This window comes from Vulpes lagopus, chromosome 12 (genome assembly GCF_018345385.1).
Source record: "Vulpes lagopus strain Blue_001 chromosome 12, ASM1834538v1, whole genome shotgun sequence".
NCBI classification, from domain to species: Eukaryota; Metazoa; Chordata; class Mammalia; order Carnivora; family Canidae; genus Vulpes; species Vulpes lagopus.
In genome coordinates, this window is record NC_054835.1 from 17,496,654 (window position 1) to 17,521,932 (window position 25,279).

The 25,279-nt window shown below is 36.5% G+C and overlaps 1 protein-coding gene across 2 annotated transcripts in view; it reads left to right on the plus strand.

Annotated features, from left to right (window-relative positions):
- The window catches only part of SSH2 (slingshot protein phosphatase 2), a 237,270-nt gene that overhangs the window by 1,143 nt on the left and 210,848 nt on the right, over positions 1-25,279 (plus strand). The window lies entirely within an intron of this gene.

Here is a 25,279-nt window from a genome sequence, read left to right on the forward strand (position 1 = left end):
AAGGAAAATCTTACCCAGTAACCAGCCTTTTCCGGCTGGGCCCTTTTTTGACTTCCCTCCTAGCCCCATCCCCCACTCCTTTACATTCCATTCTTTTAAGCTTTATTCTTGAAAATGTTAATTTAAGAAAATAAAATATTAAAAATAAATAAAATATGTCACCAGTGGGGCGAAATGGGATCTCTTTAAAAAATCCAGATGTTTTAGAAGGAAATAGAATGATAATATGAGCAATTGGAAAAGCCATCCTGAACTTCCTACAGAATTGTAATTTTTAAAACTTGAGTTGGTGGATTTAGTAGTTTCAGGTTGCCAAAAGGTATTCAATAAACACTGTACCACCTTTCGCTGTAAAGCATCAGGTTATTCTTAATATTGTATGTTCACTGAGGCATGGGCTTTGGTATCTTGAAAATATGGTGGCTTGTGATTTCAACATAGTTTCCTGAATTTCAGAATTTTGTTGTGTATAGTGGCGGTTTCTGTTCTTTTTTTTTTTTTTCTCCTGAGCCTTCTTTTGCATTTTGTGTAACCAAAATGACAATTACATCCTAATTCTAGAATTGATTCTGTTTTGGAGATTAACTTTTATTATTCCAGAGAGCAGAACTAGGATCTTTGAGTAAAAGTTCAGGGAGGCAGATTTTCAATGATTGTATTGTAAGGAAGAATTTTGTAACAGTAAAGTGGACAACCTTGCAAAAATAGTGAGTGTCCATTGCTTAAAGTATTAAAAGAAAGGCTGGAGGACCTTTTGCCTGGAAGATAGTATAAAGAATTCCTGAAGTGGGGGACTTCTAAGGCTTTTTCCAACTCTTAAGATTTTGTGATTTGAGAATAATTGCACTTCAAAGCTGGTAAAATGTTTTAGGATCCTCTGAAGACAAATATCACATGGACAAAACTTAATAATTCTTTTCTCTTACGTACTTTATGCTGGTTTTTGTAAAGTTAACATTCCATCAGACCATCTTCTCTCTACTAGTAAACCCTTTTGAGGATAGTGGTCACTAGGCCTGATCTTGGCTGAGAAAGCAACTGAAAGTTGGTTGAGTCATGCAAATACACTAGAAACTAGTATTATAATATCATTTTCCCTGGGCATTGTTAAAAATAGTTTATGTTATAATAACATATATATATCAAGTTATCATACTAAGTTTCTTGAGGTGAATGATTAGTATACAGTAAGGCCATATCTACTTGATATGACTTAATTAGCCATACCTTAGTTATTAGAATATTGAAGTATGATAATAGTCACTTTTGAGATAGGTAATTAAATTGTTCATGTGGTAAGCTCAGTTGGTGAGCTAACTGACTGATATTTCTCCATCTACTTGCTATAGTAGCCTGGTTATTTCAGCTGTTTATTTGTGGCTCTGAGTGTAAAGGAATCCTAGGACTGGGGTGTGTGTGTGTGTGTGTGTGTGTGTGTGTCGACAGTGTATGACTGATGAGCCAGTTACCTTTCCCCTTAAATTGTCTTCCTATTTCACTTCATCCAGAACTATATTCAGCTCAATTGTCTTGTTCTTGTGTTCCAATATTCGGCTGCTCTCTGACCTGCATATATTTGCTCTTGCATCTCTTGTTGCATGAATAGGTCGAGTTGTTTGCTTTGAAGATAAAAGAGCAAAAACAATCTAGAGAATCATGAAAGGAGAGATTTAATTTTGTAAGACTGGAAATTTAGATTTTTTAATTAATAATTTTAAGCATTTTATTTTACTTTTTCACCATAGGTGATATAGGGCATTTTAATACTGTCAGCTCTTCAGTATTCATTGATTGGGGATTAAACAAATCTATTGGCCACCTACTGGTTATGAATGACTATTACAGATAGATGTATAAGACATTAATCCTTGTATTAGTATTGTGTAAACTTAGGAGGGAATAGAAGGAAGAACAAATGTGAGATGTAAGAGTAGAAAAGGAGAGTGAGGGTAATGGTACTGTATGTACATAAACAGCTAGTTTGTCATGGCCGTAGGTATTGGCTGAATTCAGAGTAAGATAAATTCACTAATGGAAAGAGTAATAATAACAATATCTAACATCTCTTGGGTTCTTGTCTATGCCAAGCATCATGCCAAGTGCTTTACGTGGATTAACTCATTTACTCCTTACATTATGTCCACAGGAAATTGCCAGTATTCCTGTCTTACAAGTAAATAAAATGAGGCCAAGAGCTATTAATGCATGTGCCCGGAGTCACTCCCTTGTTGAAGATGTATTTAACTTTAGAATCTTCCATCTTTCCCTTTGTGATAATCAAAGAGAAGTACATATAGTTGATGGATTCAAACTCAGCCTGGAAGTATGGGGAGAATATAGTCTAGGGTAGGGCCTGGGAAATAGAGAGTATCCCAGGTGGAGAGAAACTGTATTACCAAAATTTACAGGCAGAAAAGTACAAAGCATATTTGAAAAACTTAACTAGACCAGTTTAAGGATGGATTTCTTTGGAAGAATAGTAAGAGATAAAGGTGAAGAGGAAGTTGGGACTGCACTGGGACTGCTGAGTTTAGGAGTTTGAACTTGATAGGGAAGGTTAGTGGAGCGCCTAAAGAGGTTTTTGAGCAGATATGATCACAGTGGTGTTTTAAGAAAATTGATGTGGCACCTATTAGCCAGAGGGATTTAAGAGAGGCAGAGGGATGCCATGAGTGGAGTCAGTTAGAGGCCGTTACAGTAGCCCAGGTGTGAGATAATAAAGGCCTAAACTGGGGATGTGACATGGTAATGGAAAGAATGGGACAGATGTGAGGGATTATGGAGAAAACACAAAGGACCTGGGAATTGTTTGGATATAGGGGAGGAGGAATCAGAGATGCTAACTTTGGAATGTATTGTTCTTCTGAGATAATATTTCCTAATTAATAGGAGGCAATTAAAAATTCTCTTCTTTCTGGTATGAATTTTCTTTTTTTTTTTTTTTTGGTATGAATTTTCTGAATGGATACCTATGTTGATCCATGGTCATATAAATACAGTGAAATACCATACAAATATTTACTTTTGTGTAGTGCTTTATACTTTTCAGAGTGTTTTTGCGTCTGTGATCTAATTTAACTCTAGGGCAGCCTCATAAGTTATGCAGGACAAGTACCAAGGTTAAAAGATTGAAGGTTACAAAACTGGTTAGGGTAAGAACCTGCCTAGAACTAAGTTCCTTGACTCCTGGTCCACATCTCTTTTCATGATATGAAAAGCATATGAGTTTCTGGTCCTGAGAACTTGACTCCCAATATAGTAAAAGAACTAGACTTGAGATATAATCAAGATTTGAGATACAGTCAAGAACTCAAGCAGCCCGGGTGGCGCAGCGGTTTAGCACTGCCTTCAGCCCAGGACATGATCCTGGAGACCCAGGATCAAGTCCCATGTCAGGCTCCCTGCATGGAGCCTGCTTCTCCCTCTGCCTGTGTCTCTGCCTCTCTCTCTCTCTCTGTGTCTCTCATGAATAAATAAATAAAATCTTTTTTTAAAAAAGAACTCATTCTCTTTGCAGTTCATTTGTATTGTAACCTTAAGTAGAACAGAATAATCTTGGTCTGTACAAATCATTTTTAGGTGATACGCGATACCCTTATTTGAAGCCTATTATCTCTTAGTTTACACATAATTCTTAAAACTTGGATATTTAGTTTTCTTACTCTTAGAAGATTATCAACGGCAAAATAGGAATGGAAAGTGTGGCAGGTGCTGCTGAAGGCAGTCTGCTTATGGTTCTGGGAAATGCTAGCTAACGGTTTATAGCAAGGGAGGAAGAAGAAGATTTATAAATAGCTGGCATAAGAAAAAATTTAGCAGTTATAAACTACTTAATATAATGACAAATACCTCCCTAAGACCAGTGGTCCCTCAGAGCTACTATTATGTGGTCATAATAATGATCCTGAATAATCATAATAAAGCTTCATCTTGTTTTGTCTTCATTTAAGCAATCAGGATTAAGTGAATTGTATTTTGAGATAGATATCCATCCAAGTTTCACTGAAGTTTTCAAGTTTTTGATGCACATTTTTATTAACTGGAAAATTTATTTACATATATGATGCTAGATAAATATGTTATTCATATATTCAAATATGATCACACCTTTCCCCCAGACAGAAAATAAAACTGCAGCAAATATGAAATTGATTTATCTGAAGTGTGAATACTTAAAAGTGATCCTTTTTAATTTTTGAAGACAGCTTTAGATACTTTTTTATACTGTAAAAATAATACACAGTCATTGTAGGAAATTTTGGAAAATACAGAAAAGCACAGAAAAGAGAATGAGAGATATGTGCTATATCATTGTATATATACTTTACATAGCTGAAATATATATGCATAATTTTGCATATTTGATTCTTTTACAGTTTAATATATATCATAGGTATAGCGCCATATCACTAATATGGCTGCATTGGGCAGTTGTAACTTGTCCTAACCATTCCACTATTGTTGAACATCTGGATTTTTTCCAACTTTTTTTTTTTTTTTTTTGCTGTTATAAATCACATTGCAGTGAACATCACTGGGCATAAATATTGACTGCATTTTGGAACATTTATTAAGATTTCAAGAAACATAATTACTGGATCATACAGTATAAACAATTTTTAGACTCCTGTTGTATATTTATACTTTCTAGAAAGGTTCCAATTAACATTTATTTCAGCTATCATAGTATAGGAATACTCATTTCTCCCAGCCTTATTAACACTGGATATCCTCATTTCATATTTAATCATTACTAATTTTCAAGGATAAAGAATAGTACCTCATTGATTATATATATATTTTATTACTAGACAAGTTGAGTATTTTTCAGATGTTCAGTAGGCATTTCTGTTAACTTTTTTAAAGATAGCTTTTAGTCTACAAAGCCTAAAATAAACCCATTTTAATAATTGTACAATTCAGTGATTTTTAGTAAAACTTAGAGTTATGCCACCTTCACTACAATCCTGTATTTCTACTTTATGAGCTATTTGTTCAATCTTTTCAACCTATATATCCTCTTGATATATTATGAATGTTGACTATTTATTAGCACTGATTGCTTTTACATTCTTTGCATTGCCCTTAGAATAAAGTCTACTTCCAGAATTTTGCTAGCAAGACTTTTAAAGAGCAAACCTTGCTTTACCTCTTCAGCCTTGTCTTTTCCCAAGTTCCTGCCTTGCACACTGCTTAGTCAAGCTGACATGCCATGCTCCCTTTAATCTCTAGGCTTTTGCACATGCTGTTCCCTTTACCTGGAACACTTTTTCTTCATCTCTTTACCTGACTAATTCCTACTCATCCTCAGGTCCCAGCTTAAATGTCACTTCTTCTGGGAAGCTTCCCTGACTCCACTCTCAGACCATGGTAGGTGCTCCTTCTATGCACACCATAGCACCCTATACTTAACCATCATGGCTCTATCTCTTTAATGTACTTGATTGTTTGCTTATCTCTCCAACTAACCTTTAAGTCAGGAACTAGGTCTGTTTTCATACTTTTGTATCACCAGGGTCAAAAACATGAATCAATGGATGGATGAATCGATGGATATTGGTATTATTTAGCAGACTTTTCCAATTTGAGTTCCTCCATTGTTTTTAAACCTTTCTGTTTCCAGAAGCCTAAAGAATATGACCACCTTAAGACTTTGGGTACATATTGCTAAATTGTCCTCCAGAAAGGTTGAATCTAACTTTGTTGATTAAGTGTGGAATATGCCAGAGGTCAGGTGCATAAAAATGTTGGCTCTACCGTACTCTCATCAGCACTGAATATCATAATCATCATTCATATTCTTTATTATAAGAGCTATATACACTTACTGTGTACCAGGAACTGTGCTGAGTACTTTACATACATTACATTATTTGATCTTTCCATCACTCCTCTGGTATCATTATTATTATTATCATCTCTGTTTTACAAAGAAAATTGAGGCTCAGAGAAGTAGAATGAGTTACCCAAGATTATAGGCCTGATGTCTAACCCCAGAACCCTGTCTCTTAACTACTAATATTTTATCATTTTAATATACCTTTTTTCCAGAGGTTAAACATTTTTTCAAATATTTGTTATCATATGTTATATTCCCTGTTTTGTAAATCATTCGTATGATTAGCTCAGCTTTCTCTATGAATATTTTTGCCACGTTGATTTGTAAATAAATATTTTTTTTTAAGTAATCTCTACATCCAGTGTGGGGCTCAAACTCATGATCCCAAGATCAAGAGTCACATGCTTTACTGACTGAGGCATCCAGGCTCCCCTGATTTTTTTTTTTTTTTTTAAGATTTACTTATTTATTTAAGAGAGAGAGTGTGTGAGAGCAGGGAAGGGGCAGAGGGAGAGGAGAGAGAGAAGAGAAAGAATCACAAGCAGACTCCATGCTGAGCATGGAGCTCAATGAGGGCCTCCATCCCATAACCCATGAAATCATGACCTGAGCCAAAACTAAGAATCTGACCCTCAACCAACCGAGCCACCCAGGTTCCCCTTGTAAATATTTTTTATATACTAAGAATATTAACCTTTTTCTGTTATGTTGGACATTTTGCCTTGGCTTTCATTTGCCATTTTATTTGGTTTGTCGTATGCATTTTGATGTATAGACATTTAAAAATTTTTAATGGAATCAAAAAAATTTTAGTACCATCAATCCAAAGTCTGTGTATGTTTTCCCATTGTTTTTCTACTTATTTCAATTTTCCATCAACAGAGATATATTCACCGATATTTTCCTAAAATTTTTAATTGTTTATTTTTATATTTAACTTTAATCAACTGAAATTAATTTTACTATATAGTATGAGATAAATATTAAACTTTTTTTGTTCCAAACAGTTAACAACTTGTCTCAGTTTATTTTATGAAGCAATCACTTCTTTTTCTGATGATATATTAGAGTATATATTTCCTATGGGAAATACTAAACTGAAGTATAAGCTAAAATGTGTTCTATTGAAGTTCCATTGCTAGCCCCACAGAAGTTTAGTTTAGCACATATTACTTAGTATTCATTTAATTGCATGGACAGACAACTTCAACTGGTTTAGGTTTTAAAACTTGACTCAGGTGCCTTGGGAAGTCCAGAGTAAGAGCAGTCCTTTGGTAATCAAAAGGTATCTTCAGGTCTTTTGTCCTTTCTGTCTGGCTTTAAGTGAGAAGGGAACAGGTGTGTGGGTGGCTCAGTGGGTTAAGCAACTGATTTTTGATTTAGGCTCAGGTCATGATCTCAGAGTCATGAGATAAAGCCCACATCCAGCTCCATGCTCAGTGGAGAGTCTATTTGAGACTCTCTCTCTCTCTCTCTTCTTCTACCCCTCCCCCCTCAAATAAAGAATTACATCTTTTTTTTTTTTTTTTAAAGATTTTATTTATTTAGGGCAGCCCCGGTGGCTCAGCGGTTTAGCGCCACCTTCGACCCAGGGCGTGATCCTGGAGACCTGGGATTGAGTCCCACGTCGGGCTTCCTGCATGGAGCCTGCTTCTCCCTCTGCCTGTGTCTCTGCCTCTCTCTCTCTCTCTCTCTCGGTCTCTCATGAATAAATAAATAGCATTTTTTAAAAGATGTTATTTATTTATTTGACAGAGAGAGAGAGAGAGAGCACAAGTAAGGTGAGCAGGAGAAACAGGCTCCCAGCTGAGCAGGGAGCCCAATGCTGGGCTTGATCCCTGGACCCTGGGATCATGACCTGAGCCGAAGGCAGATGATTAACCAACTGAGCCATCCAGGTCCCCCAATAAATAAATCTTAAAAAAAAAAATGAAAGGGAGCAGATTCTAGATAATGCCCAGTCTAAAAAAGGCACCATGCAGAGCCCACAGGACCTTTCTATATAGCACCATTAAATGCCATTCCCGGTACCAGCAGCTTTGGCTTTACTGTTTTTCCATTAAATGTCTCTGTTTTGCTGGCTGCACAATTGCCTGGCCCATTGTAGGCATTCACATGTCCATGTTTCTCACTTGTTCATACATTCAAAAACTTAGCTATAGGGAATCCCTGGGTGGCTCAGCAGTTTAGCGCCTGCCTTTGGCCCAGGGTGCGACTCTGGAGTCCCGGGATCGAGTCCCACCTCGGGCTCTTGGCATAGAGCCTGCTTCTCCCTCCTCCTGTGTCTCTGCCTCTCTCTCTATGTCTATCATGAATAAATAAATAATCTTAAAAAAAAAAAACCTTAGCTATAATAAGGAAATGTTTTCTAATTTTAAAAACTCTGTGATTATTGATAAGACACAGTCTGAAATATCTCAGAAGTCAAGTGTACATGGGAGAGACCTAACGAATCTTGTTAATCAGCAAATATTTAATGAGTGCTGTTTTGTTCAGGTAACCCCATCCATTCTCTATTTCTGATTCTCAGCACTGAGTCCTTTTCAGATACTTTTACAAACTGCCCTGCATTTTCTTGCCCAGCTAAGCAGCACAGCTGCTGTTCACAGTGCCCTTCATTTTCCTATTTGTCAAGAGAAAATCTCATGAGGTGATTTTGGCTCTGAAATGTAATGAGAGGTCCCATGGTTCCTAAGCTTTCCTGAGAAATGGGAAATATTTCACTGAGTGGGAGAAAATATGCTTAGAAACAAATGGAGAAGTAGTATACTGTGTTGCAGCCTAGTTTTTATGGAGCTGTTTGATTTAATTTTTTTAAAAAAGGTAATTTAGTACCTTTTTGTATCCTATGCTATACTCAGTTCTGGAGATGACTATTTACTCATTCATGCCAGGATTGGGGATCCAGCAGCCAGTTAGTCCCTGGCCTCAGGAAGCCTTTAGAGTATAAGTGGAAAGATTGGCATTAAGTAATTAGAGTACAGTGTAGTAATCATAGATGATGATATAAGCCTTGAGAAAGAGAAAGAAGGCCAGCAAGGATTTCTTAGTTGAGCTTTAAAGAGTGGGAGTTGGCTGGCAAACAGGGAGTTAGGGGTGAGTAGCAGGAGGGAGGGAAGCATTTTTAAGCATGAATTTAAAGGACAGGGATTAGAAGTGGCACATGAACGCTGGGAACCACAAGCAGTACAGTGCTGATGCCTTGCAAAGTGCAGAAAATAGAGCTGGAGAAGTAAACATAATTTTTCTGAATTGTAACATCTACGCTGTTTTACTTTTCATATAGTGTATACATTTGCTTGGCTATCCTTTAAAGTGAATTTGTTAAAATTTGTGATAAGGAGTAAGAAACCTTAAAGTATTACTGTCCTAAGAGCTACCATGTATCAAGCGTTTGCTGTGCTGTAGACACTAGGTTCAGCACTAAACGGACAGCACAACTACCATTTGAAGGAATGCTATTATTGTTCCTATTTTACTGATAAAGTGATTTTCAGAGAACTATCTAGATTCCCATAGCTTGGAGTGGCAGAGCTGGTATTTAAGCTTTGGTTGTCACACTCAGAGACCAGCTACTAGACTAACTAAATTATTTTCTGGGTGTTAGAGTTAGTCTCTCTGGGCACTGTTTGATTTCTTCTTCTTCTCCTTTTTTTTTTTTTACTCATTTTGTTTCATGTTTTCCCTGCTTTAGTTTGAATCACTGTGATTTGTGTCATTTTGCTTCATGTATCTTGGCAGTTGATAAACTCATTTGAGAACCTTCTCAAGCACTGTGGGGTAAGGCATTATCCTTGTCTTAGAATTCACAGGTCTAATGGGGGAAAGGCAGCTATAAACTATGCATGCATAATGAATGAAAGTAGTATAGTGAGTGCAATAGGAGAGGCAAAACCAAGTGTGTACAGAGAAGAAGATACCACGTCCGAAGGGGATAATGGATAGGGAATGTGGAACAAAGTAATTGGGAAACACGGAGGAACAAAAGATCTTTACAGCCAAGAAAATGAAAGATATGTTATTTACTTCTCAATACTAATCTCTTTCAGTTCCATTCATAATTAGAAGTTTGTTTTTTTCCTACAAGGCAGTTATTGTAAGATATTGCTGTTTAAGGCATGGTAGGTAGCCAGATAGATACTCAAGCTTCTGTCTTTGGAAAATGTGTGTTTGTAGTTACCTTGCCCCTCACCCATTCTTCCTCTCCCAGCTCCATACCTTGTTCTAGTTAAAGAAAAAAAAAAGCCCAACCTCTTTTTTTACTGCTTAACAGATAGGGGAATGTATGAAATTATATTTATATTATATATATATTTTATATTTATATTAAAGTTTTTTTTAATATTTATTAAAGTTTAAGGAAAGACGTCTTTGTACACCTTACTCATTGGAGCAGTGATTCTCCAATTATTGCTGCAGACATTTTTATAGAAACAGTAACAATTTGAGAGCACCTTCTCTTCACAATTATGATACTTAGCATATCTCAAGCAAAAATTAAACCACAATGTTAGCATCTTAATCTATTAAGGAAGTTCATTGATTCCTTGGGGTTTGAGAAAGTGATTGTGGTTTCAAATAAAAATAGTATCTGCCAGTGATTCTAATATAGACCATATGGTGGGGAAGCCCCAATAGTATTTTTATTTCTCTCTTAGGCTTCAGATAGCTATAGCAACATGAAGCAGTTCACTATAGTTGTTAAGGGTGTAGGGTCTGGAAAATATCTGCCTGAATCTGAATCCTGGCTTTACTGTGTACCAGACTTAGACAAGTCACTTAACTGATCTATGCTTCAGTTTGCCCATCTGTAGAATAGGGGTAATAATAGTACTTCTTTCATAGAAATAAGCCTTAGCACTACATCTGGCACTAAATAAGCATGCACTCATGGAGTAATTGTTTTTATAATGATGGTGATTTAGGATTGCCATTTATTAAGCAATTTTTCATTAGAACACACATTTGGTGGGGAAGATACTTGCTTTATGCAATATAATTCAAATAGCCTATTTCAGAGATTAGTTTCTCTATATCTTTTTTCTTTCTTTTTAATTTTTTTTTACTCAGTAATAGCTTTATTTTTTAAATGAGAGAGTCCCAGTCTTCATGACAAGTTATGTATGATTGTGTAATGATACTGGAGCACCGTACAGAATGATTAATGTAACCATATCTTTAAAAATCTTCCCTGGGGCACCTGGGTGGGTCAGTGGTTGAGTGTTTGCCTTTGGCTCAGGTCTTAATCCCAGGGTCCTGGGATCCGGTACCGAACTGGGCTCCCCGCAGGGAGCCTGCTTCTCTCTCTGCCTATGTCTCTGCCTCTCTCTGTCTCTCATGAATAAATACATAATATCTTTAAAAAAAAAAAAAAAACTCCTTCTCTTGAGAGCTTATCATTTCACTAGACCATGCAGAGCAGCAAATTAATCAATTGGATGTTCTGCTATATGGTAAGACAGATCATTGCAAGAGGTCATCTTAGTTTGTATAGTCAAATAAGAGACTGAACGTGGGGTGTTTTTAATGATTGAGGCTATAAATCATGTGGCAAAGTAGAACAAAAATGTACAGATATATTTTAAATATAGAGAATCTGAGGACACTGAATGTATTGATGTTTTTTTTTTTAATTGATGGGTTTAAATATATCTTTGTACAAAGAAACAATAGGTGAGAAGAATGATCTATCTAATTCAACTATACCAAACAGCTGGCAATTGAAATTGAATGCAGCTTTTAGAAAATGCAATTCTAAAGCAACCGAATGAAGTCACATATGATATAACAAGAGGTCTTTGGTTCAGACTTTGGCTACATTTTGATTATGGTTTTTATTATTGAACCCTGTTAGGAAATACAACCTATTTCTTCCTTGAGAGAGTACTGGAAAAACTTGCACTAAATTTTCTATGAGCATAATATTTTGATTCATCTTCTCCATCTTATAAAAGCTGCAACTTTCTCAACTCTGAGCATTTTTTAATAATAAATTTATTTTTTATTGGTGTTCAGTTTGCCAACATACAGAATAACACCCAGTGCTCATCCCATCAAGTGCCCACCTCAGTGCCTGCCACCCAGTCACCTTAACCCCCCGCCCTCCTCCCCTTCCACCATCCCTAGTTCGCCTCCCAGAGTTAGGAGTCTTCCATGTTCTGTCTCCCCTTCTAATATTTCCCACTTATTTTTTCTCCTTTCCCCTTTATTCCCTTTCACTATTATTTATATTCCCCAAATGAATAAGACCATATAATGTTTGTCCTTCTCCGATTGACTTATTTCACTCAGCATAATACCCTCCAGTTCCATCCACATCGAAGCAAGTGGTGGGTATTTGTCATTTCTAATGGCTGAGTAATATTCCATTGTATACATAAACCACATCTTCTTTATCCATTCATCTTTCAGTGGGCACCGAGGCTCCTTCCACAGTTTGGCTATTGTGGACATTGCTGCTAGAAACATCGGGGTGCAGGTGTCCTGGCGTTTCATTGCATCTGTATCTTGGGGTAAATCCCCAGCAGTGCAATTGCTGGGTCGTAGTGCACAGCAAAGGATACAGTCAACAAAACTAAAAGACAACCTACAGAATGGGAGAAGATATTTGCAAATGACGTATCAGATAAAGGGCTAGTTTCCAAGATCTATAAAGAACTTATTAAACTCAACAGCAAAGAAACAAACAATCCAATCATGAAATGGGCAAAACATGAACAGAAATCTCACAGAGGAAGACATAGATATGGCCAACAAGCACATGAGAAAATGCTCTGCATCACTTGCCATCAGAGAAATACAAATCAAAACCACAATGAGATACCACCTCACACCAGTGAGAATGGAGAAAATTAACAAGGCAGGGAACCACAAATGTTGGAGAGGATGCGGAGAAAAGTGAACCCTCTTGCACTGTTGGTGGGAATGTGAACTGGTGCAGCCACTCTGGAAAACTGTGTGGAGATTCCTCAAAGAGTTAACTCTGAGCATTTTTATGCTGATTATGTGGTTTTCAGTTAAACTTCAAAGGAAACTATACTGATTGTAAAGGAAGTCTGTTTAGGCAAGATGTGGCTGAAAAATCCAGGAACTCCTCCACTTGCTACAAAACATTTTTGCGGGGTATAGAACTTTGAAAATTAAATATAGAGCCTTTAGGAGAAAGAAGGTATTAGGACATTTCTGTGTAAGCACTGCTTTGTAGAACTTTAATCCAAAATATTTTAATAAAAGAATTTTAGAAAACCATTAAATCTTTTTGTGTTTTTGAAATTGAAGACTATAGTTGTGGCACAAAATGAAAAACATTAAAGACACACAGGAAGATTTGGACCTGTGTTTAACATGAGCTTGTTCAGAATGCCAGTTGGCCTTAAACGTTAAAAGAAATAGAAATGTTGCTCACCAAATTATCTTTGCTTTGTTTCCAGCTGTCCTTGCAGGTGATTCAAGGCACTTAGGGGAAGACTGTGTTTTAACAGGTCTCAGGCTTATTCTTTCTTTTTCTCATAGCTTTTTTTCACTTTATTGGATTATTCATTTGCAAACATTAACCCTACTGTGCACAAGACTTTATATCATTTAAGCTGCTATTATAGTCTACCTTTTTTAAAACATGTTGCCTTATCTTTTTTTTTATAAGTTGCCTTATCTTGAACATGTGATTCAGAAAATTGGATGATTGAGGTTCTGTATTTTATTCTTTCTTCATTCTGCTGATATACTGAAATACTATACCATTTGATTTTGTACTTTTTTATTCTGTATTTTATTTGTGGCTCACATTTCTGAAATAACCATAATAGTGATTCTCTAATTAGAAATAACTTTTTAGGGCACCTGGGTGGCTTAGTCAGTTGAGCATCTGTCTGCCTTCAGCTCAGGTCATGATCCCAGGACCTTGGTTAAGCCCCTCACTGGGGCTCCTTGCTCAGCTGGGAGCCTGCCTCTCCCTATGCCTGCTGCTCTGCCTGCTTGTGCTCTCTCTGTCAAATAAATAAATAAAATATTAAAAAAAAAAAGACAAAAACTTTTCTGTAATAGTTGTGTGGACTCCAAAGTGAAACCTTATATAGAATTAGATCATATGTAGACCTGAATTCAAAGATGAAGGAAAAATTATTGAAATGGATAATTGCCTTTGGAAAATATTTGAGTACACAAAAATGTTCTTGGAAAATGTATGGGTCAATAGTAGAGAAAATGCCTTGTAAGATAGTTATTTCTTAACCTCTCCCTAAAATTACTAAGTTTTCTTTCCTCATTTTACTTTTTACTCACTTTACTTGGTTTATTACTGACTTTTTGAAATACCATTTTGGAAGTTGAGAGCAGAATTTCTTTAAGATTATTAGGTAATGTGATAGTGATACTGAAATAATGGGGCTTTTTTTTTTTTTTTAATGCTGCTAAACCTTTCTTGATTATATTCTTCTGAAGAAAAAGTATTTTATGCATTGGCCCTCATTCAGTATGCTTTTCTTCACTGCCAAATCCAGACCCAAAAGGACAGTTTCCCTCTCTGGCTAATTTAATAATGATTTTTTGTCTTACATACTTATTCTCAAGGAGGTAGGCTGCATTATGGCATAGTGGTTAAATTGGCTTTAGGTTCTGGACTCAGATTCTGGAGTTAAATTCTGAGCTCTTCCACTTATTAAGTGTAGACTTTGGGCAAATCACCTAAGTTTCAGTTCCCTTATCTTACAGAATTATTGTTGGCTTTCTTGAAATAACTAAATGACTGCTTAGTACAGTGCCTAGCACTATAGCATAGCGGGTGTTCAATAACTACTAGTGATTACTCTTTTTAAGTAGGTTTAATTCTTTGCTTTTTGTACAGTATTACATACATAATTTTAAAAGATTATGATAGGGGGCATCTGGTTGGTTCAGTCGGTTAAGCTTCTGACTCTTGATTTCAGCTGAGGTCATGATCTCAGTGTCTGAGATCTAGCCCTACATCCACCTCCAGGCTCAGCTGGGAGCCTGCTTGAGAGTCTCTCCCTCTGCCCCATCCTCTTCTCACACTTGCATTCTCTCTCTCTCTCTCAAATAAATAAATCTTAAAAAAAAAAAAAAAAGGATTATGGTAGTTTGGCTTCCAAAGCATATTTATTTTAGGCGATATATTTTGGTCTTTACTGGTTACTATATTGTGTCCAGTATGTACTACTCTCAAAAGTGTTACTTTATGAGAAGTTGTATTCCCTGGATTCAAATGGACACAACCATCTTTGTAACAGTAATGAAGTAATGTGTAATGAAGTACATTTGAAGATAGTGAAAACTATAGTTTGTGGTTATCTACAACTACCATTAGACCTATTAGAATTCTTTTCAGATAAAGATATGGTGAATTTTGCACTGAGGATATTTCCAAATTTAATGTTCAGTAGGTACTAATGAGTGATATTTAACATAATTCAGCCTTTGTTTATATTATTTTCCAAAGAATTGGCAGGAAATAGTCTTTGGCAGTTGAGACGTGTGTCATTTCTTGGAACTGCTTCTAGTGAAAATTGAGATTATTTGGTTCTCCTGAATGATAGCCATCTTGAAATGTCCTACAACATCATCCCCCCACCTGTGACTTCTGAGATTTTTATGAAATTCTAATTTAATAGCTTTGAATATCAGAACCCCAAGTTTACCTTGCTGCTAAGACTACAAAGTCACAATCCCAGTTTCTTGTTTGGGGGATCTTGAATATAGTGGTTTTTATATTTCTTTGCTACTTCTATGTAAGAAATTCAGGAGGTTGGACTTTTGATTACTATCAAAATTTTAGTGTTTATTTATACATATTGCTTCCTAAGGTTTCACAGAATTTCAGAACTAGAAAATTGACTACTCTAACTCCTTATTTTAATGTTAAATAGTTTCCAGAGTTTGGCTCCAGGGATAAAGTTTAGAATAACTCATTTCTTAAACAGTTTCAGGAGAGTCTTTGCTGTATTAAAAACTCCATATTGGCTCAGCGCTTGAGTGTCTGCCTTCGGCCCAGGGCGTGATCCTGGAGTTCTGGGATCAGAGTCCCACATCGGGCTCCCTGCATGGAGCCTGCTTCTCCCTCTGCCTATGTCTCTGCCTCTCTCTCTCTCTGTGTCTCTCATGAATAAATAAATAAAATCTTAAAAAAAAAAACAATAAACAAAACCACTGTATCATGTCTTTGGTAGTAACTGATGGAGATTTTCTAGGATACTAGGCATTCAAGTGGCTACCTGGGTTCTAAACTAGACATACAGTGAAATACAGAAGATCACACATTTAAAAGTGACAATGGGATTAGACAGATGAACAAAATTAGCAAAGCTGGCTACATGGGGTCTGTGGTAATTTGGAGACTGAGAACTCTATTGTCAGGGACTGACATTTGTGACCAAGTGAGAGTGTAGACCCAGAGTTTCCAGAAAAGTCTTCTAGTTCAAGAAACACTAGTAATACAGATTGTTATGTGAAATCTCCTGATTTTTAAATATTAGCAACTGAATTGGCTGGAAATGATTTTGGTTACAAGTAACAAAAGACCAAGTTTGAACCATAAGAATATTTTTGGTTTATCTGACAGGAAGTCCAAGATACATCGTCCAGGACTAACTCAGTAGCTCAACAATGTCATAAGGACCCAAGTCCTTTATAACTGTGTTCTTCCATCAATAATGTACTGATTCTCATTTTTATATTTGTCTCTATATAAAAAATGTCTGTTGTAGCTCCAGCTAGTGTATCTGTGTTTGATACAGAAAGAGGTAAAAGGTACAGTGCCAGCAATTAGCTATACCTTTGATTAGAAGAGCATAAGTTTTCCTGAAAATAAACCCCCCATTCCTAGAAGACTTCTCTTTTAGTCTCTGGCCAGAACTAGATTACATGATTAACCCTTAGTGCAAGACAGCCTGGGAAGGCAAGTATATGACTTTCCATTGTAATCATTGAGTGGCAACAAGGGAGAAGGATGTTTGCAATAGCTGTTGTCAAACTTTGTCTATCATAACAACTAATGGAGATTTAAAGGAATGTATCTCGAGGGCTAAACATAAGGCCACGAGTTTATGAATAGTTTATAACAACATCCCCCCCGCCGCCCCCCGCCATTTACTACTCACTCCTGGCTTCTATCGGTAATTTAGTTAGGTTTCTAGGATAACCTGTTGGAAAAAAGGACATTTTTTTTTGTCATGTGGAAAGAATGTCAAACTTAAAATGAGTTTATGTCCTAATATAAAGACTTATTAGCAGAATAATACTGGACCAGTTTGCTTATTAATCTTTCTGAGCCTCTCATGCCCCATCTGGAAACTGAGCATATTGCGATAGAGCATAGTAGTTTAATGGAATCAGAAAGACCCAAGTTGGAATCTTATCTCTGCCAATCACGTTGCATGATCTCTCTGTTAATTCTTTTGTAAAATAGGGTTAGTAGTTATACCTATCTCACAGAGTCTTCATGAAGACCAAATGAGACACAGTGAAGTCCTACCTTAACAAAGTTCTAAAGTTAGCATATAAGGCAAAAATTAAATTATACTCAAAATTATCTCAGAAAAAACCCTTTTAAATCATCCATAAAGAACAATATATAGGTTTTGCACATACAACTTTATAATTGAAACTGTCTGAGGGGATGCAGCTTCTTCCATCTCATGCTCACTTTGTTTTTTGTTTTTAAAGATTTTTATTTATTTATTTGAGAGAGAGAGTGAGCATGTGCAGGGGGGAGGGGCAGAGGGAGAAGCAGGCTCCCCACTATACAGGGAGCCCAGAGTGGTACTCCATCCCAGAACCCTGGGATCATGACCTGAGCTACAGGCGATGCTTAACCAACTGAGCCACCCATTTGCCTTCATGCTCACTTTGTTACATGCACTTATTGAATATAATTGCAGGTAAAATCATATGCACCATAACATAACATATTTTCATTCATATTTACTCTCTTCTAAGCACATATAATCAAATTAGTATAAATGAAAAGCACATTTGATGTAACTCCAGAGTTATTTGTGAGATATTCATCATAGAACCTGGCCGTTTTAAGCCTTCAATAAATGGCAGCTGTTAATTTTACCATAGGTACAGCATATGATGTGTGAGGATGAAGAAATTGAATTTGTCCAAGGCTCATCTAGGCTTCTGATGTGCAACATAAACCAATGATAATTATTTTTTTCTGTCATACCAGCTAAAACTTAGAGAGAGGAATAGTGTCACTGTTGATGGATTAGGACAAAGATTATCAATTACATTTCAAAGGAGAACTCTAACATAACTGCCTCCAAATATAGGCCAAAATTAACATGACCTAAAAAATGCTAATTTTCTTTTATTTTTTTATTGTTTAAATTTTGAAATATAGCATTTACGCAGAATATATTTTTTAAAGATTTATTTATTTTATTCATGAGAGAGACAGAGAGAGAGAAAAAGGCAGAGACACAGGCAAAGGGAGAAGCAGGCTTTTCCCAGGAGCCCGATGTGGGACTCGATCCTGGATCCCGGGATCACAAACTGAGCCGAAGGCAGACGCTCAAGCACTGAGCCACCCGGGCATCCCTACACAGAATATTTTTAAAGAATATTTTGAGGGCAGCCTGGGTGGCTCAGCGGTTTAGCTCTGACTTTGGCCCAGGGTGTGGTCCTGGGGTCGTGGGATCAAGTCCCATATCGGGCTCCCTGAATGGAGCCTGCTTCTCCCTCTGCCTGTGTCTCTGCCCCCCTCTCTCTCCTCTCTGTGTATTCTCATGAATAAATAAATAAAATCCTTTTTTTAAAAAAAAAAAGAATATTTTGATTTGGGATGTCTGGGTAGCTCAGCGATTGAGTGGCTGGCTGCCTTTGGTTCAGAGGGTATGATCCTGGGGTCCTCGGATCCAGTTTTTCATCAGGCTCCCCACAGGGAGCCTGCTCTTCCTCTGCCGATGTCTCTGCCTCTCTCTGTATGTATCTCATGAATAAATAATTAAAATCTTTTTTAAAAAAATTTTGATTTTAGGTTAAAGGTCCAACTCTTGATTTTGATTCAGGTCATGATCTCTGGGTCCTGGGATTGAGCCAGCCCCACATTGGGCTCTATGCTCAGCAGGGGGTTTGCTTGAGATTCTCTCCCTCTTTACCCCTCTCCTCACTAGCATGCACTCTCTTTCTGTCAAATCTTAAAAAAAAAAGAAAAAAGGAATATTTTGATTTGGGGGCATCTGGGTGGCTCAGACAGTTAAGCATCTGACTCTAGATTTTGGCCCAGGCTCAGAATCCTGAGATCAAGCCAGTGTTGAGCTTCCTACTCAGCCGGGAGTCTGCTTCCTCTCTCCCTCTTCCTCTGCACCCCCTCTTGCTTGTGCACTCTCTCTAAAATAAATAAATCTTAAAAAAGAGAATATTTTTATTTTAATGCAACATTGGTTTTGCTTCCTTTCAAATTTATGATGTAAAGGTTTTCCAAGGACAAAGTAACATTAAGTGGAATGTAAGATGTTAGGAAGCCCTAATGATAAAATTCATCTAGGAGTCATTCATTAAGGATGTTAACCATTTTCAACTAAAGTTGTACTGACCCATAACTGACAGTTACTGGTGTTCTGTTTTACAGTGTTGACACATGTCCAACAAGATCTTATACCACTGACAAAAAAGTACTTTTTGTATTTTGTTGCTTAAAATGCTTTGGGACTTAAGTTGCTTAGGTCAGATTGTAGCACTCAAATATAATGAATCATATATAGGGAAATGTATAAATATAGCTCAAGAAATTGTCAAATAGGAAGACAAACAGAACCCCCCTTTTTATGAGATGAAATATTTATTTTGCAGGTTACAATGGGCAGGGGGTGCAACCTCTGAATGTTTCTCTTGAACATCCAAAATTTTCAAGTAAGAATAAGAGTGTTAGGGATTCCTGGGTGGCACAGAGGTTAGGTATCTGACTCTTGGCTTTGGCTCAGGCCATGATCTCAGGGTCCTGGGATGGAGCCCCACTTGGGGCTCATCTCAGAGTCGACTTGTGATTCTTCTCTTTCCCTCTGCCTACCCGTCTCATGTTCACTTTCACTCTCTCTAAAATAAATAAATATTATAGAAAAAAAAAGAGTGATAGTAAAACTCTAAAAGCAATAATGTCCTTTTTTCAAGTGCTGTCAAGTGTTTTCTTCTACTGAATGTAAAGTTGTCTAAACTTGTACCTTATCTCACTTGTTGCTTAGTATAGGGTTGTCTTGTTTTTAAACAAAGGAGGAAAATCTTGTTTTAAGGTGACTCATAAATAGTGATGTAGTATGTTAGTAACAGGGTGGTGTTTCTTTGCTCAATATGAGCACTAGTAATAACAGATGCTGGCAACTTTCCCATAGAATTTAATTCATATTTGAAATTAAATTCTTAGGAATCTGTGTACACAGGGACCTTGTTCCACAAATTCTTAATAGTAAGAATGGTTAAGTATCATTGTTGTGTGAGTGACCGTGGGAATTTAAGGTGTGGCATTGATAATACATGAGTTATAATTAGCTTATACTTTTAAAACTTTAAATATCTCTCAATCTTTCTTACCTGTGATTATTTTTCTCCTACTGTCCTTGGAGACCCATTCTTCTATGATTGGATGATTTACTCATTTACAGTTAATTAAATTCAGCTACTGAGTCTTATTGTATTTTTTTTTAAATCTTACTGTGGTTATGGAACTAGGTCTAATGGAAATTTGATTTTGATACCTTTATAGTGGTACAGATATTACTGTGATATGTGGAAATACTGTTTGCTAGTAAAAAAAGGGGGCAGGTATGGATAACTGGAAAGATATATAGACATTTATTTATGTAGTTGTAGAGATTTAGAGATTTTTATGGTTTTCTTTTAGAGAGATTGTATTGAAACTTAAACTCGACATTTTTACAGTAAAGAAAAATATAATTTTAATAATCTAAAGCTAAGAGAAGTTTGCAGAAACTTCTAACAAAATCTTTGGGGAGGATTGAAACGATTATGATTTTGGCAGGATTAATGCATTTTGACTGTAATTGATTGGCAGTCTTATCTTTGAGTGAATTAGAGAGTTTTTAAATGTAAGAAAATGTTTAAGGGCAGAAGTTGATGAAAAATAGCAAATTGGGTTTTGGACCTTAGTTTTTTCTTTATTTATTTGGAAGATTTCAGTTAGTTAAGGAGTTCCAGGATATAGGGTAATAAGACTAGATCCTTTGATAAGCATAACAGAGCTTGTATATTTGAAGCACTGTTGTCTAGTTCCTAAAGAAGGTAGGCAACATGCTTGTGCAAATGATACAGTATACACTTAGCATCTTTGGAACCTCTTTTTTGGCTTTGCCTTCAATTCTTTTAAATATCTCCAAGGGTAGCAAAACTTCCTTTGAAGGTAAATTTGATTTTTGGCAATTGCCAGAAAAATTTGTATCCATATCTGATGATTATTAATTCACCAAACCAAAACATCTTAATTGAGTATCTTTCATATTTCAGGCCCTTGGGGTACAAGAATGTCTGAAATAATCTGTCCCTGCTTTCAGAGCTGTGGGACAATATTTGGTGCATAATCTTGGGGCCGATAGCACATCTGTGCTTGTCTGACTTGTGCAAGAGTTTTGGCAGAGAGATAACAAGGAAGGGAGCCCTAAGCCCTGGAGCCTAATTCACAAAATTAATAATTTAAGTCAAAGAAAGAAAGGCAAAAGGGGCATCTGGGTGGCTCAGTCTGTTAGGCATCCGACTCGGTATTGGCTCAGGTCATGATCTCAGAGTTGTGAAATCGAGCCACCCCCACCCACACCACCCACCATCTGGCTCTGCACTGGGCATGGAGCCTGCTTAAGAGTCTCTCCCTCTACTTCTGCCCCTTCTCTCTCCCCCCCTCACTGCTGTCCCTCCCTCCTTCCCCCCCTTTCTTCCTCTTTAATAAAAGGAAAGGAAAGGAAAGGAAGGAAAGAAAGAAGGGAGGGAAGAAAGGAAGAAAGGAAGAAAGAAAGAAAGAAAGAAAGAAAGAAAGAAGAAAATGAAAATAGACTCGTCTACCAGATAGTAAGATAAATTTTTATGAATCAGGAACTGGCTTAAGCATTGTTTCCAAGCAGATAGTCCCAAAATGTTTCAAGTAGCAGGATATCATAGAGCCTCTCAAAATGACTATTTGGAAAGAATGTTCATTTAAAAATATACCTTCTGTTTTATTGGTTAAAAAAGAGACTTTCATTACTTTATTATTTTATATGTTTAGGTTGAATTCTTTATTTTTGCCTTGAGAGACATTTTCAAAAAGTATTCACCATGTAAATTAATATAGATTTTGTCTATTGATTCCAACCACTTACTTACCTTTTTTTTGGGGGAGGGGGGGAGTGGACGGTTAAACAAGACAGTCTTTTTTCCCAGCAAATTTGAGGGGGAGGGAGGGAGCACGAGGTAGTAAAACTGAAATATTTTTAAGCTGATCCATCTGAGACAGTAGTTAAAATTGCCTCCCCCTAAAGATGTTAAATGATAGATACAGCCTTCAGAATGAAAAGAACAAATTATTGAGGTTGTTTTTAGGGGAACAGGAAGTGGATGGTAGACAAGGTGAATTGGTAATTTATTATCTAAACCAGGAAAATAATGAGAATCAAAGTCATCATTTCATTGTACAACAGATGTTAACTGGAATGTGCAAATGAGGATATATAATGAACCTAGTGATAGAACTAGAATTTATCTTGATATTATTAGGTGAGTTTTTCCACTGAGGGGGAAAATAGTTTATTTGTAATTTGTTCCCATTATATTATTTTGAAACCACCTCACCTAATTTAGTTATTTCTTTCTCTGTTTTCTCTTAGAATTTTACACACGCACATATATAGCATTATATTGAGGTTATTTGTTTATTTAAGGGTCAGCCTGCCTCAGAGGTCAGGAGCTTTTCTTGTTCATTTCTGTGACCCCCTTAGTATCTGGAATATAAAAAAAATATGTAATAAATATATGACAGTGAAGGAATGTTAATCTTATTTAATTATAGACTTCCTAATTACTAAAATAAAACTGTTCTGGAGCTGATGATTTTACCTAACCAACTTGAATGTATTGCTTGTATTTTATAGTATTAAATAGGTGGAGAATGAATATTTAAATTTATAGGCTGTGTTTTACATTTGTTATAGAGAAAATATAAAGACTGGGAATGAAATGACATATAATTAAACTCATGAAAAAGACCATTTAGAATTAACTAGCAGTAAAGTTTGGATAGGAGTGTGGTTGAACTGACTTTATGAACAGAAGAATAGAATGTCCAGAGACAAGACAGTATGACCATTTGTAGAAATACAGGTGATTTGATTTGACTGGAGTGGAGAGTATATCAGGATGGAACATGGAGGAAGATGAGGTATAAGAGGCCAGATCATCAGGAGCCTCAAATGATAGGTTAGGAGATTGAATTTTATCCTGAAAATCATGAGAACATATTGAAGAATTTTAAGCAAAAGAGTAATGTGATCAGATTTTACACTTTAGAAAGGTAGCTATCTGAAAATATATTGGAGGGAAGTCAGAGATATAATTAGTAAATTGATGGGCAGAGGGAAGAATGTGTATGAATGTGAATATGTACTGCTTCAGTGTTTCAGGTCTGGGCAGTTGGTTATAGAGTAGTGATATTCATCTAGCTAAAGAGTAGAGGGGCCATTTAGAGGGTAGGATGGGGATGTGCCTCTTGAGTTAGAGATGTATTTGAAACAACCAAGGGAAATTCCTAAGTTGGATAGATATATTTGTTGCTCAGCAAGGAGATCTAGCTGGAGACAGAGAAAGTGATCGTGACTACTTATTGAATTTTTGTTTAAATGTGTAAATAATTTCTAAATATCTGTGGTAAATTCTTTATATTATGTCATTTAGTCCTATAAATAGTTACCATTATTCCCACTTTATGGATTAGGAAACCAGAATCCAAGGCTATACAGTAAGTGGCAGAGTCACTTGTTGACTCTAAGGCCAGATCAAAACCATGAGTATGTGATTGAGTGATTAGGATGAATGTATAGGGTGGAGATTAAGTGGAGAACTGAGAGGTGACTAAGATACTAAATGAGTGAAGCACTAAAAGTGGACTTTTGAGGAACTTGGACATTTGAGAGGCTAGTAGAGGAAGAAGATCTTGCAGATAAGACTGGGAAAGAAAATCAAGAGTAATGTTATTCAAATTATGTTCCTCAATTAATTTGTCATATAACATGGTTCTTTAAAAGGGAAGGAAGGGTTCTAGAGTCAAGTAAGTTTGGGAAACACTGCAGAACTCCCATCTTGTAGAGTTAGAATGAACACCAGTATTGATACGAGAAATCTAAGAAATCTTATAGTAAGGAAACCTGTTTAACTTAATACCACATTTCCCAAACCATTTGATCATAAGCCTCATCCCTCTTCCCCTCTTTTTTTGTGCATACATCCCATTGACATCCCGAAACTGAAGAATTCAAGTGAGTGTGGCATCGAGGGAATTTCAGGAAGGAAGTGGTCACTGTTGGATCATATGTCTTAGAGAGGTCAACAGAGTAGAACGAGTAGGCACTTGTTGACTTTGGAAGTTAGGGCACTAGTGACCTATGTGAGAGCAGTTATGGTGGAGTAGGTAGTCAGAAGACCATTGTATTGCAGCAGGTTAAAATATAAATGAGTGGTAAGGAAGGGGAGGAAGCAAGCAGAGATCTTTCTTTCTTTCATTCTCTCTTTTTCTTTTCTTTTTATTGAAATTCAATTAATTAACTTATAATTAATTGTATGGTTTCAGAGATAGAGGTCAGTGATTCATCTGTCTTATATAATACCCAGTGCTCATTGCATCATATGCCCTCTTAATGTCCATCACCCAGTTACCGCATTTCCCTACCCATTTCCCCTCCAGTGACCCTCAGTTTGTTTCCTGTGATTAAGAGTCTCTTATGGTTTATCACCCTGATTTCATGTTGTTTTATTTTTTTTTGTCTCTTCCCTATGATCCTCTGTTTTGTTTCTTAAATTCCACATATGAGTAAGATCATATGATAATTATCTTTCTCTAGTTAACTTATTTCACTTAGCATAATGCTCTCTAGTTCCACCCATATCGTTGGAAATGGCAAGATTTCATTTTTTGTGATGGCTGAGTAGTATTCCATTAGATATATGCCCCACACCTTTATTCATTCATCTGTTGAGGGACATCAGTGCTCTTTCCATAGTTTGGCTATTCTGGACATAGCTGCTATAAACATTGTGCAGGTGCCCCTTTGGATCATTACATTTTCATCTTTGGAGTAAATACCTAGTAGTGCAATTGCTGGGTCATAGGGTAACTCTGTTTTCAGTTATTCAAGGGACCTCCATACTGTTTTCCACAGTGGCTGCACTAGTTTTACCAACAGTGTAAGAGGGTTCCCCTTTCAAGCAGAGACTGTTCTTCCCAAAACC